This window comes from Chiloscyllium plagiosum, unplaced genomic scaffold, assembly GCF_037043375.1.
Source record: "Chiloscyllium plagiosum isolate Xiang-an unplaced genomic scaffold, Cpla_swu_hap1 HiC_scaffold_40, whole genome shotgun sequence".
In the NCBI taxonomy this organism is placed as follows: domain Eukaryota; kingdom Metazoa; phylum Chordata; class Chondrichthyes; order Orectolobiformes; family Hemiscylliidae; genus Chiloscyllium; species Chiloscyllium plagiosum.
The window spans coordinates 37,210,238-37,228,672 of NW_028270178.1; the positions used below are offsets into that span (position 1 = coordinate 37,210,238).

The following is an 18,435-nucleotide window of genomic DNA, read 5'->3' on the forward strand; positions in this document are numbered from 1 at the left end:
GTTTAAGGTGTTATGGACCAGATCAGACTCCTCCGATTTATGGTAAGGAGATTCGATTTGATTTATTATTGTCACATGCTCTGGGAAACTGTAAAAAGTACTGTTTTGCATGCTGTCCAGTACAAATCATACTGTACTTCATAGAATCCCTACAGTGTGGAAACAGGCCCTTTGGCCCAACAAGTCCACACTGACCCTCCATTGTTAACCACCCCAGCCAAACACATTTCCCTATCTAATTACTCTACATTTATCCCTAGCTCATGCACCGAACCTACACATACCTGAACACTATTGGCAATTTTTCATGCTCAATTCACCTAACCTGCACATCTTTGGATTGTGGGGGGAAACCACACATTACTCTGCAGAGCTCACCAATCTCTTGATATCCTCCTCCAGTATACACCCTTGTTCTCACTATTAACCACCCCATGTCATATGCAAACTTCTTGGTCATATAACCTGCATTTATCTCCAAATCCCAAAAATACACCATAAATAGCATCAAGCCCCGGAGGAAACCCACCCAGACACAGGGAGACTGCCTGCGTGGAGTTTGCACAGTCTCCTGATGCTGAAATCGAATCCTAATCCATGATGGTGCGGCAGCTGTATTGAATACATCAGGATAATGTAGTACTACAGCTTCAGAAAAGGTACAGAGGAAGATCAACTCTAAAATATGAGAGGTCCATTTAGAAGTCTGGCAACAGCGGGGAAAAAGCTGTTCCTGAATTTGTTGTATATGCTGCTTAATGGAAGAGGGTGGAAGAGATTGGTGCAGTGGGAAATATAGACAGATGGAAAATTGTTTGTGTGATGGACTGGTCTGCGTTCACGACACTGTCATTTCATGCAATCTTTGGCAGAGCAGTTGCTATTCCACGCTGTAATGCATCTGGATATGAAACTTTCCATAGTGCATCCATACAAATGCGGACATGCCAAATTTTCTTAGCCTTCTGAGGAAGCCGAGGTGTTCTTCCTACAGTGTGGCATTAGACTGTACCAGTTGTGGCCTGTTCTCCAGCATATTCCCCTTGCTCTTTTATTCTATACCTTAGCTATAAATGCAAATATCCCATCTGCCTTCTGACCAACTTTCTCTATCTACCTGCCCTGTAACCTCAGGGATCTGTGGATGTCTAACCCAAATCCGCACTGATCTTCACAGTTCTCCATGGTCCTACTGTTCATGCCTGTTAGCTTTCCCAACATCTCACTGTATAACACTCACTATTTTGAAGTTGAATTCCATTTGCCATTACTCTGCAGAGCTCACCAATCTCTTGATATCCTCCTCCAGTATACACCCTTGTTCTCACTATTAACCACCCCATGTCATATGCAAACTTCTTGGTCATATAACCTGCATTTATCTCCAAATCCCAAAAATACACCATAAATAGCATCAAGCCCCAAACAACCCCACTGGAAATGGACCTCAAGTAACAAGCTGTCAGAGGAAGTGGTGGAGGCAGCTACAATTACAACACTTTAAAAGGCATCTGAATGGGTAAATGAATTTAAAGGGATACAGGCCAAATGCTGGCAAACAGGACTAGATCAGTTCAGCATATCTGGTTGGCATGGATGAGTTTGACCAACCGGTCTGTCTCCATGCTATTTGACTCAAAGACACAGAAACATCCCTCTATTACCTCTCTCTGATTTCTGCCTCTCAATGAATTTTGTATCCAATGTGCCACATTGCCTTGCATCCTATGGACCTTTACTTACCAGTCTTCAATGAAGGAATTTATCAAACACTTGTTAAAACCCATGCAGATTTTAAACCAAATGCATTTCTCTCATCAACAATCTCGGTTTCCTCCTCAATAAAAAAGAAGTTTGTCAAACACAACCTTCCCTTAATAAATTCTTGCTGACTATCTTTGATTAAACATCTGTATTGTTAGGAATTATTGATAATCATTTGCCCACCACTGAGGTGACACTGACATAGCTCTAATTTCCTGGTCTACCACTTTCTCCATTATAGAACATTACAGCGCAGGACAGGCCCTTCGGCCCTCGATGTTGCGCCGCCCTGTCATACTAATCTGAAGCCCATCCCACCTACACTATTCCATGTACGTCCATATGCCTGTCCAATGACGACTTAAATGCACTTAAACTTGGCGAATCTACTACCATTGCAGGCAAAGCATTCCATACCCTGACTACACTTGGATAATGTTAGCAATTCTCTAGGTATTTTGCACTTCACCTGTGGGCAGAGAGGATTTGAAAATTATTGCCAGAGCCTTTGATCTATCCTTTCTTAACCATTTTAAAAGCATTGGCTGCAACTCATCCATGCCTTCAGATTAGTCCAGTGTTAGGGCTGCTAAACCAACTAGTGCTTCCACTCTCTCTCTGAGGTAATTTTATCTGATCCTTCAGTCTTTCCGATCGGATGTCCATCCCTTTGTCATCGTTATCCATTGTGAAGACAAACGCAAATTATTCATTGAGGATAGTGTCCACGTCTTTTCACATCCACTAGCAAATTACCACAGTTCTCCCGAATGAGTCTGACACTTTCCCTTGTTATTCTCTCAGTCTTTCAACACTGTAAGACCTCTATAAGTTTTCTTTTATTTGACTAATCAACGACAGGTCCATGGAGATGTACATCAAGGAAGCAGACCCTTCGGTCCAACTCATCCATGCCGACCAGATATCCTAAATAAATTTCGTGCCATTTGTGAGCATTTGGCCCATATCCCTCTCAACCCTTCCTATTCAAATATCCATCAAGATGCCTTTTACTTGTTGTAATTGTACCAGCCTCCATGACTGCCTCTGGCATTCCATATAAGCATTGCCCTCTGCGTAAAAATGTTGCCCCTTAGGTTCCTTTTAAATCTTTCCCCTCTCACCTTAAATCTATGCCCGCTAGTTTTGGAAAACCACACCCCGGGGAAAAAACCTTCTCTATTTTTGCTAACCATGCCCCTCATCATTTTATAAACCTCTATGAGGTCACCCCTCAGCCTCCAATGCTCCAGGGAAAACAGCTCCAGACTATTCAGCTTCCCCTGTACAGCTGCAACAAGACCTCCTAACTCTTATCCATTAATCAATAAAGGAAAGCATACCAAAGATCTTCTTCACTATGCTATTTACCTGCAGCTCCAATTTCAAGTAACTACGAAGCTGGACTCCGAGGTCTCTTCGTTCAGCAACACTCCCAGGACCTTACCATTAAGTGTCTATGTCCTGCCCTGATTTGCCTTTCCAAAATGCACCACTTCACCTTTATCTAAATTAAACTCCTTCTGCCATCCTCGGCCCATTGGCCCATCTGATCAAGATCTCATTTTACTCTGAGGTCATCTTCTTCGCTGTCCACTATACCTCCCATTTTGGTGTCATCTGCAAACTTTCCAACTATACCTCCTATGTTCATACCCAAATCATTTACATAAATGATGTAAAGTAGAGGACCCAGCAGCAATCCTTCTGACACACCACTGGTCACAGGCCTCCAATCTGAAAAGCAATCCTCTACCACCACCCTGTATCTTCTACTTTCAACCCAGTTCTGTATCCAAATGGCTAGTCTTTCCTCTATTCCATGCCAGTTAACCATGCCAAACCATCTACCATGATAAACCTTGCTGAATGCTTCACTGAAGTCCTTACAGATCATGTCCACCTCTCTGCCCTCATCAATCCTCTTTGTTACTACTTCAAAAAACTTAATCAAGTTCATGAGACATGCCTTCTCATGCACAAAGCCATGTTGACTGTCTCTAATCAATTCTTGCTTTCCAAATACATGTATATCTTGTCCCTCAGTATTCCCTCCCACAACTGTAATGTAATCTAATCTAAACTCGCCCACCACCGATGTCAGGTTCACCGGTCTATTGTTTCCTGGGCTTTCCTGACCACCTTTCTTAAAATATTGACACCACGCTAGCCAATCTCCTGTCTTCTGGCACCTCACCTGTGACTATCGATGACACAAATAGCTCAGCAAGGGGCACAGCTATCACTTCCCTAGCTTCTCATACACTTTAGGCTACGCCTAATCAGGTTCCGGGGATATATCCACCTTGATGCAGTGGATACTGGATCAGTTGAGTAGTTTAAAGGAGATAGTCCTTTTTTAAAAGCAAAAGGAATTTAGGCATATGCACCCTGTTTTGGTTTATAAAGCTCCATTTAACTACCATCCCTTCTGGAAATCCTGTCCTCTTCACCGTCTCTGACCATAAGATTCAAATCTTGACAGATTGCCCTCCTGATCCCTGCATGTCGAGATGTGTAGATTTACAGTGTAAATATCACAACAGTCCTGATACTCACATATTGTCACCAAGGGAGCCACGCACAGTCTGTTATACTGCATTTGTAAAAGTCTTGTTCAAAACTTTTCATAGGTTCTGATGACCTGTTTCCTGGTCCTGTTGTGGCTCCAATTACAATTTGACCTGATCCAAGGAGATGGAGAATGTTTGGTTTATCAACAGTCCAGTCACCAGTTCTATGAGTGAGGTAGGAGCGAGGTTTCTCATGGGGTTCTGCCAGAGCTGGAGGTGAGAAATGTAACAATGTATTACACTCATTCAAATAGTTAAATTGCAACCAAACAAAATCACAGACTTCCTTCTACTTTCCTAGGATGGGCCGTGAGCTCAGTCTCTTTCCAAATTTCATAATCTCTGGAGTGGTTGGGTTGGAGGACAATCTGAGGTAGGTGCAAAAGTCTTAAAATTCAAACTCGCTCAACCCCAACCACTTCTACTCATTCTATGCGCTGGTGTTTGGGGGTAAAATCTTACTGTTGCTCTGTGGAACAGGAAGTAACGATTTCTGATCAATAATTCACAGCTCCTTTTCCCATTTGTCTTCCACAGTTAATTTGCTGGCAATTGTTATCCTTTCCCAGGGAACGTGCGGTGTTTCCCCTTGCAGTACATATTACCTAGCTGATCTGATGGTTATTATCCTTGATATTATACGATGGAGGTTCCCCTACTATTATCCGTAGTCTTTCCTGGTCATGGAGGGGCCAGGAGAGAAGGAGTAGTGGAGCTGCCAGGAAGGTAAGGGCTTAATTTATACTTGGGCAGTGGCTAAACCTGAGATACTACACATGTAGTATCTCCCTCCTGCTCCCCTCCTCTAACTGGAAGAAAAATACCCTGTAAGGTAAGGCTTTTGTTTCTTATCTTTCTTTTTAATTTATTTAAGTGCATTGTTTGGTTTTAGTTAGTTCATATAAAGCTAAGCTTACAATGGGAGGGGACCTCAGACCCATGGCATGTGACTCTTGCTTGATGTGGGAGCTTAGGAATGTATGTGATGTTCCTGACTCTTACACTTGCAAGAAGTGTCTCCAGCTGCAGCTGTTGTTTGACTGCACGACGGCTCTGGAGCAGAGGATGGACTCACTGTGGAGCATCCGCCATGCTGAGGAGATCGTGGATAGCACGTTTAGTGAACTGTTCATACCGCAGGTTAGGATTGCTGAGGGAGACAGTGAACGGGTGACCAAAAGACAGAAAAAGAGTAGGAAGGCCATGCAGGTGTCCCCTGCGGTCATCTCCCTCCAAAACAGGTATACCGTTTTGGATACTGTTGAGGGAGATGGCTCACCAGGGAAGGGCAGCAGTTGTCAAGATCATGGCACCGTGGCGGACACTGCTGTTCAGAAGAGCGGGAAAAAGACTAGTATGGCCATAGTCATAGGGGATTTTATTGTGAGGGAAGTAGATAGGTGGTTCTGTGGCCGAAAACGATTGGTATGTTGCCTCCCAGGTGCTCGGGTCAGGGATGTCACCGATCGGCTGCAGAGCATGCTAAAAGGGGAGAATGAACAGCCAGTTGTCTTGGTGCATATAGACACCAATGATATAAGTAGAAAGTGAGATGAGGTCCTGAAAGAAGAATTCAGGGAGCTAGGAGAGAAGTTAAAGAGGAGGACCTCAAAAGGTAGTGATCGCAGGATTATTACCAGTGCCACGTGCTAGCCACTGTAGAAATGAGAAAAAAAAAGGCAGGATGAATACGTGGCTTGAGAGATGGTGTAGGAGGGAGGGGTTCAGATTTGTTGGACATTGGGACCAATTGTGGGGAAGGTGGGACTATTACAAAAGGGACGGTCTACATCTGAACCAGACTGGAACCAATGTCCCTGGGGGAGTTTTTGCTACTGCTGTTGGGGAAGTTTTAAACTAACGTGGCAGGGCACTGGGAACCAGAAGAGAAAACAAGTAGGCAGCGAGGTGGAGACCGCAGACTAAGAATTATGAAGATAGCACTAATAAAGGGAAGAATAGGCAAAGAGCAGGTGAGCGCAAAAAAAAACTGGTGGCCTGAAATGCATCTACTTTAATGCAAGGAGTATAGTGTGTAAGACAGATGAACCTAGGGCTTGGATTGGTGCCTGAGAGTATGATATTATTGCCATCAAAGAGACTTGGTTGAAGGAAAGGCATGATGATTGGCAACTGAATGCTCCAGGATATAGACGTTTCAGACAGGACAGGGAGGGAAGTAAAAGAGGGGGTGGAGTTCCATTGCTGATCAGGGATGATATCATGGCTGTGCTAAAGGAGGACACTGTGGCGGTCTTGGGTAGTGAGGCATTATGGGTGGAGCTGAGAAATAAGAAGGGTGCGGTTACATTGCTAGTATTACAGGCCTCTCAACAGTGAGCGTGAAGTAGAAGAACAAATAGGTAAACAGATTATGAATAGATTATGATTACGCAATAGGGTAGTGGCGATGGGAGATTTTAATTTTCCCAATATTGACTGGGATACACTTTGCGTCAGAGATCTGGATGGGGTACAATTTATACGAAGCGTCCAGGAGAGTTTTCTAGAGTAGTATGTCGATAGTCTGACGAGGGAAGGGGCCTTATTGGACCTGGTACTGGGAAACGAGCCAGGACAAGTGGTAGAAGTTGCGGGAGGAGATTTCTTTGGGAACAGTGACCACAATTCTGTAAGTTTTATAATACTTGTAGATAAAGAAGATAGTGGTCCTCAGGGAAGAGTACTAAACTGGGCCATGGCCAATTATATCAGAATTAGGCAGGAGCTGGGAAATATTGATTGGACACAGCTATTTGAAAGGAAGGCCACATTTGAGATGTGGGAGGCTTTCAAAGATAGGTTAACGGCAGTGTAGGATAGGCATGTCCCGTTGAAGGCAAAGGATAGGAAGGGCAAGATTCGTGAACTGTGGACGACAGGAGAAATTGTACGACTAGCCAAGAGGAAAAGGGAAGTGTACATAAGGTCTAAGCAGCTGAGAACAGAACGGGCCCTGGAGGAATATCGGAAGAGTAGGAATCAAGCGGGCTAAAAGGGGTCATGAAATAGCTTTAGCAAGCAGAATTAAGGAAAATCCCAAAGAATTTTATTCTTATATAAGAAGCAAGCGGATAACTAGAGAAAGGATTGGTCCACTAAAAGATAATGAAGGAAGGCTGTGTGCTGAACCTGAGAGAATGGGTGAGATTCTGAACGATTACTTTGCATCAGTGTTCACTGAGGAGAGGAACATGATGAATCTTGAGATTAGAGATAGAAGTTTGATTAGTCTGGATGATGTTGGCATAAGTAGGGAAGATTGTTGGGTATGCTAGAGGTTATTAAGGTGGACAAATCCCCAGGACCAGATGGGATCTCTCCCAGGTTGCTGAGGGAGGCGAGAGGGGAAATAGCTGGGGCCCTGACAGATATCTTTGTGGCATCCTTAAGTAAGGTGAGGTGCTGGAGGACTGGAAGGTTCCTCATGTTGTCCCCCTGTACAAGGGTCATAGGGATATTCCGGTTAACTACAGACCAGTGAGCCTGACGTCGGTGGTGGGGAAGTTGCTGGAGCGGATACTGAGAGATAGGATCTATTTATATTTGGAAAGGAATGAGCTTATCGGTGATGGGCAACATGGTTTTGTGCGGGGGAGATCGTGCCTTACGAACTTGGTACAGTTCTTTGAGGAAGTGACCAAATTGTTACCAAAAGAGAAAATGCTGGAAAATCTCAGCAAGTCTGGCAGCATCTCTAAGGAGAGAAAAGAGCTGACATTTCGTGTCTAACTGACCCTTTGTCAAAGGGTCAGTTAGACTCAAAACGTCCACACTTTTCTCACCTTACAGATGCTGCTAGACCAGCTGAGATTTTCCAGCATTTTCTCTTTTGGTTTCAGATTCCAGCATCTGCAGTAATTTGCTTTTGACCAAGTTGTTAGATGAAGGAAGGGCTGTTGATGTCATATACATGGACTTTAGGAAGGCATTTGATAAGGTAGATGAACAGAGAAAGTGAAGTCACATGGTATGCACGGTGTTCTAGCTAGGTGGATAAAGAACTGGTTGAGCAACAAGAGACAGAGAGTAGTAATTGAAAGGAGTTTCTCGAAATGGAGAAAGGTGACCAGTGGTGTTCCACGGGGGTCAGTATTGGGGCCACTGTTGTTTGTAATATACATAAATGATAGGGCACTGTTGGTATGATCAGTAAGTGATGACACAAAGATTGGTAGAGTGGCAGAAAGCATAAGGGATTGTCAGAGAATACGAGGATATACATTGACTGGAGAGTTGGCAGATGGCTTTCAATCCAGACAAATGTGAGGTGATACATTTAAGCAAGTCTAATTCCAGAGCGAATAATACAATGATTGCAAGAGCCTTGGGAACAGTTGATGGACAATGAGATCTGGGAGTGCAGGTCCATTGTACCCTGAAGGTTGCTGTATAGGTGGATAGAGTGGTCAAGAAGGCATATAGTATGCTTGCCTTCATTGCACGGGTAGTGAGTATAAGTGTTGGCGGTGTGGACTGATTGGGCCTAAGGGCCTGTTTCCACACTGTAGGGAATCCAATCTAATCTAATTTAACTATCAGACCCTACTCACCAAACATTTATTTGTACAGGAACATTTTTGGGATTCAGAGCAAAGTTCAGTAACACAGCAAAATATCTTTTTGCATGCATTTTTTGCATTATGAAACATATAAAACATATGTATGATAACAAATGGCTGGGCTCCCTATTTTTCAGCATCAAGATGCCTAAATTCAATGAGCTGCTACTCCAATTCAGTCTAATCGGATGTTTCCTGTCATGAGTCGAAGAGTCAAAATCGTGCAACCAAGCTCCCTTGCACTGAAAGTGATGCAATGCCTCCCTCTGCCTGCCTCCCCACACATGGGGTGGTACAGGGTTAAAACCCTCAATAATTCAGTCAGAGAGGGAGAGAGGGAGGGTAGCAGCTTGCAGCACCATTAATACATAGCTGCACATGCACCCGCACTCTCTCTTTCTCATTCACACACAGATACGCATACAAGCGCAGTGTGGAGAGGGCTGCACTTAGACTGGGCTCCTTGGTGTGGAACTTGCATATGTAGAGAAATGTTGTGCTCCCTCTGCAATGTGGAAATGATTTGTCTCTGAGCGGTATTCCTGACATTATACACATTAAATAGAGTATTTCCACTGCAATTGTATCCAGACACCTCCGACTGCACTTTCTGCAACTAACAATGTTTTCTGATGCACTCTCACAAATTCTAATAAGAAAGGATTCAGTGGTGGAGGGGGCGCATATCTGAGGGAGAACGTTGCAAAGCATTGGGTAAAATGCCTCTGTGCCTCCAAAGAAGAACGAAACTAATTTGCACAAATTCACAGACTGCGATGTTTTCTTCAAAAACAAATCTGCTGCTCGTGCAGTGTCGTGGGGAATCCAGCAGGGGGTGGCATTGTAAACACATGGAGAGGGAGAGAGTGAGAGAGGATTCACACCCAAAACACAGAGACCCCATTGGACAGAGACACAGAGATACACATAAACATACAAATACACTGATTGATACACTCCAGCAAACTCCAGCATCACTGTCTGTCCGTCATGGGAGACAGGGAGAATGAGAAACCATCAAGAGAGCTAGGACTAACTGGGATAGTGAGTGTCACCCCTTCAGTCTGCCCACATCTTGACTCATGTTTGTCTCTTTGAGGAGAAAGTGAGGACTGCAGATGCTGGAGATCCTGAAGAAAGCTCATGCCTGAAACGTCGATTCTCCTGCTCCTTGGATGCTGTCTGACCTGCTGCGCTTTTCCAACAACACGTTTTCAGCTCGTGTTTGTCTCTGCCAGACCTTTCCTTTTTTCTCTCTGTTCTCTTTCCCTCTCACTCTCTGTCCTTCTCTCTCCCCTTCTCAGTCTGTCTGTCTTTCTCTAACTTTCTCTCTCCCTCTTTCTCCAACCACTCTCTGTCACTGAGCTCCCCCCTCTTTCTTGCTCACCTTTCCTTTCTTTTTTCTCCTTCAGACCTGAAAACGTGCCCACCCAATTTTGAGCCCTCAAAAATATTTTGCCCCCCATTTTTGTTCACGTCCCAAATTTATGTCCTTTCCCTGTAAAGATTTTGCACTCCCAAATATTTGCATCACTAAATGGTCCCCCAAAAATATTTTGCTGCCCCCAATATTACACTGAGCCCCAGTCCCTGGTGCAGATGTAAATGAGTCTGAGTGAACTGACTGGCCTGTGACTTACTGCTTTACCACACAGCAAGATCCATGTGCAAGAATTACACTGGTTTTACATCACAGAGGGAGTTGTTTTGGCCCATCATGCCTGTATCCAACTAAAAGATCCTGGTCCTGTCTGCTCCTCAGGATTAGCCCCAAATGGCTTCATTGAATCCCATTCCTGTGGAGACAGCTCCTCCACGAAACCCCACCCTTTGCCTCTCATGCTCTCCCCTCATCTCTCTCTCTCTTGCAACAAACTCCCAACAAAAACCAACAAACACCTCCCCTCTCTTCAACTCCCTCACTGTTGTCAATTCTCCCCCTCAGGAACTCAGGTGCCTGGTTACTCTCTGCCTCCCCTCGCAGACTCTCAGACCCATGATGCAGAGACTAACTGGCCTTCTGAAAAGCCAGCAAGCGTCGCTGTTTGCCTCGGAGACCTCCAAGAGAATCTGCTCAAGGGTCCATACTGTGGAGCAGGATGAGACGTGCTCATGTTTCTTCTTCCAGAAGGTGCACAAGGAGAGCTCTGAGCTCAGCAGCCTGAAGGAGGAAGACAGCTCAGTAATGTCATCTCAGTCTGATATCCTGAGGATCAGCAAATCCTTTACGCTGGACTGTGTGACAATAAGCCCACAGACAGCGTGACCTCCTGGTCATTCCTGTCCTCGGTCACGGAGATCTTAGATGACGGTGTGTGGGAGAGGCTAGAGCACTGTTATGTCTGGATGAGGAGACCAAGGCCCTCGAGTTCTTTGAAAATTTCACTGCTGAATACAGATCACAAAATCCTGTCAAAGGTAATCACCAAACAGGTTAGATCTGTTCTGGGATCAGTGATCCACCCTGATCAAACCTGTGCTGTATCGGGCAGGACGATCTGTGAGACCCTCCACTCCTCAGGAATACGATCACCTACGTGAAAGACAAGGGGATGGATGTGTGTCATATGGACCGGGACAAGGCGAAGGCCCTTGACAGGATATTGCACACACACAGACACGTGGGACGTGCTCTCCAAAATGGGCTTTGGGGAGGAAATCTGCAATTGGGTCTGACTGCTCTACATCAAAATTGTTAGTGTAGTCTCAATCAATAGGTGGGAATCAGAAAGCTTCCCAATCAGATCTGGAGTTAGACAGGGCTGTCCACACTCTCCTACCTTATTTGTGTGCTGGATGGAGCCTTTTGCTGAGTCTATTAGGAAGGGTGTAAGCCTGAGAGGGGTGACTATTCTGTGCAGCAGAAGGCTGCAGGTCAAAGCCTCCCTGCACATGGATGACTCTGTCATTTTCAACTCTGACCCACAGTCAGTGCGCAGACTCATGAGTATCTGCGACCAGTTTTAACTAGCCTCAGGAGCCAACATGAATCAAGGCAAGAGCAAGGCCACGTTCTTTGGGAACTGGGCCGACTGATCCTTTAATCCCTTCGCTGTCAGGACAGATTACCTAAATGTGCTGGCAAAATGGTTAGGAGGAACTGGGGGTGTGCGCAAAATCTTGGGAGGATCGCATCGCTAAGGTGAGTCATAAACTGGGGTTTGGGAGCACCGCACCCTCTCCATTGCAGGTAAAAACTGAGCCATCAGATGGGAGGCACTCTTTCTGTTTTTATAAGTGGCACAGAACTGGCACATTCGCAGAATCTGTGCCATTGCAATCACCCGATCCATCTTTCACTTCATCTGGAGGTTTCAGATGGACTGGGCCCGCAGGGACACCATGTACAAATCTCTGGATAAAAGGGGGGGAAGAATGTACCCAACACAGCCTTAATCCTGGTGGTCATCTTAGTGTGTGGCTGCATCAAGCTGTGCATAGACGTAAACATCAAGTGGCACTACATACTAACGTTCCACATATACCCGGTGTTGCAAAGGAAGGTCTCATTGCCACAGAATATTCAAAGTAGTTTGAATGTTCCATATCAGCAAAGAAAAACATCTTTGACCATAATTCCATCTGGAAATAGTCAACACACAGCGTCCTAGAGATACTGCTGGAAAAGGAGCAGGTGGATCCTCTCAGGTTGTTTCCTAAGCAGATTACACAAGTTATTTGGCAGAATTATTATTATTATTATCTGGGCCAACACAACACCAATCATTAATGTATTGAAGGAGTGAGCTTCCCGTTGTGAGCCTGTCCATGCCACAACGGTCAGTCTTAACATCGGATTTACAGAATCTAAGATGGATTCATGTGGAGGCTGGTACAACTGCAACATTTTAAAAGCATTTAGATGGGTTTATGAATAGGAAGGGTTTGGAGGGATATGGGCCAGGTGCTGGCAGGTGGGACTAGACTGGGTTGGGATATTTGGTCGGCATGGACGGGTTGGACCAAAGGATCTGTTTCCGTGCTGTACCCTGCGTGTCTCTCTCTCTCCCCATCCCCCTCTCTTTACCCTGCGTGTCTCTCTCTCTCCCCGTCCCCCTCTCTTTACCCTGCGTGTCTCTCTCTCTCCCCGTCCCCCTCTCTTTACCCTGCGTGTCTCTCTCTCTCCCCATCCCCGTCTCTTTACCCTGCGTCTCTCTCTCTCTCCCATCCCCCTCTCTTTACCCTGCGTGTCTCTCTCTCTCTCTCCGTCCCCCTCTCTTTACCCTGCGTGTCTCTCTCTCTCCCCATCCCCCTCTCTTTACCCTGCGTGTCTCTCTCTCTCCCCATCCCCCTCTCTTTACCCTGCGTGTCTCTCTCTCTCCCCATCCCCCTCTCTTTACCCTGCGTGTCTCTCTCTCTCCCCATCCCCCTCTCTTTACCCTGCGTGTCTCTCTCTCCCCATCCCCCTCTCTTTACCCTGCGTGTCTCTCTCTCTCCCCACCCCCCTCTCTTTACCCTGCGTGTCTCTCTCTCTCCCCACCCCCCTCTCTTTACCCTGCGTGTCTCTCTCTCTCTCCCCCATCCCCCTCTCTTTACCCTGCGTGTCTCTCTCTCTCTCCATCCCCCTCTCTTTACCCTGCGTGTCTCTCTCTCTCTCCATCCCCCTCTCTTTACCCTGCGTGTCTCTCTCTCTCCCCACCCCCTCTCTTTACCCTGCGTGTCTCTCTCTCTCTCTCCATCCCCCCCTCTTTACCCTGTGTCTCTCTCTCTCCCCATCCCCCTCTCTTTACCCTGCGTGTCTCTCCCCGTACCCCTCTCTTTACCCTGCGTGTCTCTCTCTCTCTCTCCCCATCCCCCTCTCTTTACCCTGTGTGTCTCTCTCTCTCTCCCTCCCCCTCTCTTTACCCTGCGTGTCTCTCTCTCTCTCTCTCCCTCCCCCTCTCTTTACCCTGCGTGTCTCTCTCTCTCTCTCCGTCCCCCTCTCTTTACCCTGCGTGTCTCTCTCTCTCCCCACCCTGCGTGTCTCTCTCTCTCCCCACCCTGCGTGTCTCTCTCTCTCCCCATCCCCCTCTCTTTACCCTGCGTGTCTCTCTCTCTCCCCATCCCCCTCTCTTTACCCTGCGTGTCTCTCTCTCTCCCCATCCCCCTCTCTTTACCCTGCGTGTCTCTCTCTCTCTCTCCCCCATCCCCCTCTCTTTACCCTGCGTGTCTCTCTCTCTCTCTCTCCATCCCCCTCTCTTTACCCTGCGTGTCTCTCTCTCTCTCTCCATCCCCCTCTCTTTACCCTGCGTCTCTCTCTCTCTCTCCATCCCCCTCTCTTTACCCTGCGTCTCTCTCTCTCTCCCCCATCCCCCTCTCTTTACCCTGCGTGTCTCTCTCTCTCTCTCTCCCCATCCCCCTCTCTTTACCCTGCGTGTCTCTCTCTCTCCCTATCCCCCTCTCTTTACCCTGCGTGTCTCTCTCTCTCTCCCCATCCCCCTCTCTTTACCCTGCGTGTCTCTCTCCCTCTCTCTCCCCATCCCCCTCTCTTTACCCTGCGTGTCTCTCTCTCTCCCATCCCCCTCTCTTTACCCTGCGTGTCTCTCTCTCTCCCCCGTCCCCCTCTCTTTACCCTGTGTGTCTCTCTCCCCCCATCCCCCTCTCTTTACCCTGCGTGTCTCTCTCTCTCTCCCCCGTCCCCCTCTCTTTACCCTGCGTGTCTCTCTCTCTCCCCCCATCCCCCTCTCTTTACCCTGCGTGTCTCTCTCTCTCTCTCCCCCCATCCCCCTCTCTTTACCCTGCGTGTCTCTCTCTCTCTCTCCCCCCATCCCCCTCTCTTTACCCTGCGTGTCTCTCTCTCTCCCCCGTCCCCCTCTCTTTACCCTGCGTGTCTCTCTCTCTCCCCCCATCCCCCTCTCTTTACCCTGCGTGTCTCTCTCTCTCTCTCCCCCCATCCCCCTCTCTTTACCCTGCGTGTCTCTCTCTCTCCCCCGTCCCCCTCTCTTTACCCTGCGTGTCTCTCTCTCTCCCCCCATCCCCCTCTCTTTACCCTGCTTGTCTCTCTCTCTCCCCCCATCCCCCTCTCTTTACCCTGCGTGTCTCTCTCTCTCTCCCCCCATCCCCCTCTCTTTACCCTGCTTGTCTCTCTCTCTCCCCCCATCCCCCTCTCTTTACCCTGCGTGTCTCTCTCTCTCTCCACCGTCCCCCTCTCTTTACCCTGCGTGTCTCTCTCTGTTTTCCCTGGAGCATCGGAGGATGAGGGGGGTGACCTTGTAGAGGTTTATAAAATTATGAGGGACATGGAGAGGAGTTATATTCCCTGGGGTGGGTGGGGGAGTCCAGAAGTAGAGGGGCATAGGTTTGTACAGAAGGGCCTGTTTCCACACTGTAGGGAATCCATTCTACTCTAATATAATCTAATTGCCTTACCCTTCCCTGTCTGCCTGTGTTACTGGTGAGCACCAAACGTGTCCTTTCCTTCACACCTTAGTCTGAGTGTTTTAAAGGACATGTTTAAAGGACTTTCCCAGCAGCAGCAGCAGCAGCAGCAGCAGGGTCGGCCCAAGCCGGGAGAAACTGAACAAAACTCACTTTCCCCGCAGCCTCAACAGCAACGAATCTTCGAGGCTCGACACCTCCTTGAGCCACAGCCCAGACCCTTGTCACTGACACGGGCCGCTTCAGGCACAGACAGCTCTCCCTCCCCACGATCACCCTTCCCTTTCTCCCCCCCCACTAATTACTATCAGTTCTGAACGGAAGCTCACTGGATCCTCCCCCACCACCCCACCCCCGGGAGACGTTATTATCTCTTTTGCTTCAGCTCCATCATGAAACGGCCCGAAGGCGCCGGGCGCTTTCTCCTTTCCGCCTCATCCACCTCCAGGCGACGCGCTCTGGGCGGGAACCTACGCCACCCCCCCCCCCTATTGGCCGATGCGGTTAGATTGACGGAGGTCCCAACCAATCGGAGGTGACGGCGGGTTAAGGCCCATCCTCCCCCCCCACCACCACACTGGGTGCTCGAGGCGCGGCCGTTTAACCGACTCTGCGCGAGTTCGCCGTGTGGGGGGGGAGGGGGAGGATCCTGGTAGTGCGCACGCGCGCTGGGCCCTGGTGGGCGCGCGCGGTGGCCCCTTCCTTCGGGGACGGGGAGGGGGAATGAGTTGACTTTCCATCTTTCTGGTGAGGCTGAGAAACTTAACTTTGATATTTATCCACAAACTGTTAATGTGCAGGTATATACTGAGCAGGAGGAGGAGGAGGAGGTGTGTGTGTCCGTCCCCCGGGGGGGGGGATGGAGACACTGAGGTGAAAATGCCTCAGAAGGAAGTCACGCAGCGCGGAGAGTGTGGGTTTTATAGCAAACGTTTACTGTGTGATGCAACTGAAATTATTTGTTGACAAAAAGACCTGGGCGGTTTGTCACATCCCTCATCTTTTAGGCACTAAAGAACTGAAAGCAACATGGTCCGTTTGCGGCTGCTCACGTGTCCTGGTGGTTAGTTTTCCGCCTGTTGGTCCAACGTGGTGTTCCTTACAGCCCTGGCAAGGTGTTTTGTGAATGATGTTCGTTCTGCTTGTTGTCTGTCCAGGGGTCCTTTAAGCTCATGAGCTGCTGTTTCAGTGCGTTGGTGGGTTTGGGGACGACGACGACGACGATGCCAAGGTGTCTGACTAGTCTGGCAGTCAGTTCCACGATGCCTTTGACGTCGGGGAGAGTGGCCAGTGGCGAGGGTTTCTGGACGCGTTTGGTCTGCTCGTTTGCGTTTCTTGCCGAGACATCAGTGGACCGTGTCCATTGGGTACCCTTTCCTTTTTGAATACGCCGGACCAGGTGGTTTGCCTCTGGTCTTCCTCGTCCGTTTGTGCTGCAGCGTGTGGTGGCTCCTTGAAATAACGCTCTGGTGCAGCTTTGTTTGTGGGTGTTGGGATGATTGCTTCTGTCGTTCGGTATTTGGTCCGTATCTGTTGTCTTTCTGTAGACGCTGGTCTGAAGTTCCCCATTGACTGTTCGCTTTCCTGTGACATCTCGGAATGATAGTTGTTGGTATTTTCCTCCCCTTTAGTGAATTTTATGCCACTAGCCACCAGGATACATGGACAGCAACTAGCCACAAAAAGACACTACCCTCTCTCGCTAGTATCCTTACATACAGATGAGGAAGGACACCACTTCAGCTGGGACAACACATCGATCCGAGGACAAGCCAAACAGAGACAGGCACGAGAAGCATGGCATTCCAACCGGAACTCTATCAACAAACACATTGACTTGGATCCCATCTACCAACCACCGGGGGAAAAAAAACGAAATGATATCACCACAGGAAATGGCATCACCAACCCAAGGAAAGCTAAACACATCAATAGAAAGTGGGACATAATGCCAGCGCTTCACCGGAAGCTCACTGAAGATGTTACCTAGTAGGGTGACGAAACGTCTGGAAATGAACCTTCCAGCTCAGCGAGCAAACCTACATCCAGAATATAGGTATTCTTAGTATTTTAAACACCGATGCTTTTAAACACCAATCGTACAAGGTGTACAAGATGATTAGGGGTTTAGATAGGGTCGACAGTGAGAATCTTTTTCCACGTATGGAGTCAGCTGTTACAAGGGGGCATAGCTTTAAATTAAGGGGGGGTAGGTATAGGACAGATGTTAGGGGTAGGTTCTTTACTCAGCGAGTCGTGAGTTCATGGAATGCCCTGCCAGTAGCAGTGGTGGACTCTCCCTCCTTATGGGCATTTAAGCAGGCATTGGATAGGCATATGGAGGATAGTGGGCTAGTGTAGGTTAGGTGGGCTTGGATCGGCGCAACATCGAGGGCCGAAGGGCCTGTACTGCGCTGTATTCTTCTATGTTCTATGTAATGTAAAAACTAATAATTTCAAACTTCAATTTTAAGCTGCGTAGATCATGATGGAAGACAACCAAAGGGTAAAGAAAAATAATATACTGGTTCCTGACAAGGATTGGGAAATATATTTCAATTGAGATAATTACGTAAGATGACTATTTGTATGGATCACCGTTCAATAAAAGAAGAAACCTGCTGTTTTAAAAATTTCAAATTACTAATTCTTTCTCACACTGAGAATTTTACCAGAAATCCGATAAATGTTATACAACAGAATTTTCTGACAGTCCACTCCCATACGCAAGCATTTGCTGGGAGTTGGAGACTCCTAGAAATTCCCTTGCGATACGGCAACAGTTGCAACCCCCAGCAGTTAATATGGTCAGTAAAGTGGAACCCCCCCCCCCCCCCCCCCTACAAACCAAGTGAACAGCAATATTTCAACAACGCAATGACAGAGAATAAATTTCATCCTTGCATAACATTCAGCGCAGTGTATTTTACAGCAGCAGTTAATATGGTTTCATAATGTTACTCGCCCTGAAATACTATGAAGATTAAAACGATGGGCGGTTATGAAGTATAAGGATATGCCACTCGCAGCATAAGAAACACACATCGGAGCAGTAGTAGACCATCTGACCCGCTCAGCCTGCTCCACCATTCAATAAGATCACGGTCAATCCATTCGTGGACTCAGCTCCACTTACTCGTCTGCTCACCACAACCCTTAATTCCTTTCCTTTTGAAAAG

At 47.4% G+C, this 18,435-nt stretch overlaps 2 long non-coding RNA genes across 2 annotated transcripts in view; one reads left to right on the forward strand and one right to left on the reverse strand.

Annotated features, from left to right (window-relative positions):
• Window positions 1-15,515, reverse strand: part of LOC122542924 (uncharacterized) — a 39,414-nt gene extending 23,899 nt beyond the window's left edge. Inside the window, exons 1-2 of the long non-coding RNA XR_015753963.1 lie at window positions 15,410-15,515; window positions 4,324-4,547 (exon numbers count right to left, since the gene is read on the reverse strand). This is a non-coding gene — a long non-coding RNA (uncharacterized LOC122542924). The remainder of the gene's footprint in view (window positions 1-4,323; window positions 4,548-15,409) is intronic.
• A 409-nt stretch (window positions 15,516-15,924) lies between these two features.
• Window positions 15,925-18,166, forward strand: LOC148138469 (uncharacterized). The gene is made up of 2 exons (XR_015753935.1): window positions 15,925-16,003; window positions 16,888-18,166. It is a non-coding gene; the product is annotated as an uncharacterized LOC148138469 (long non-coding RNA).
• Window positions 18,167-18,435: the final 269 nt, after the last annotated feature.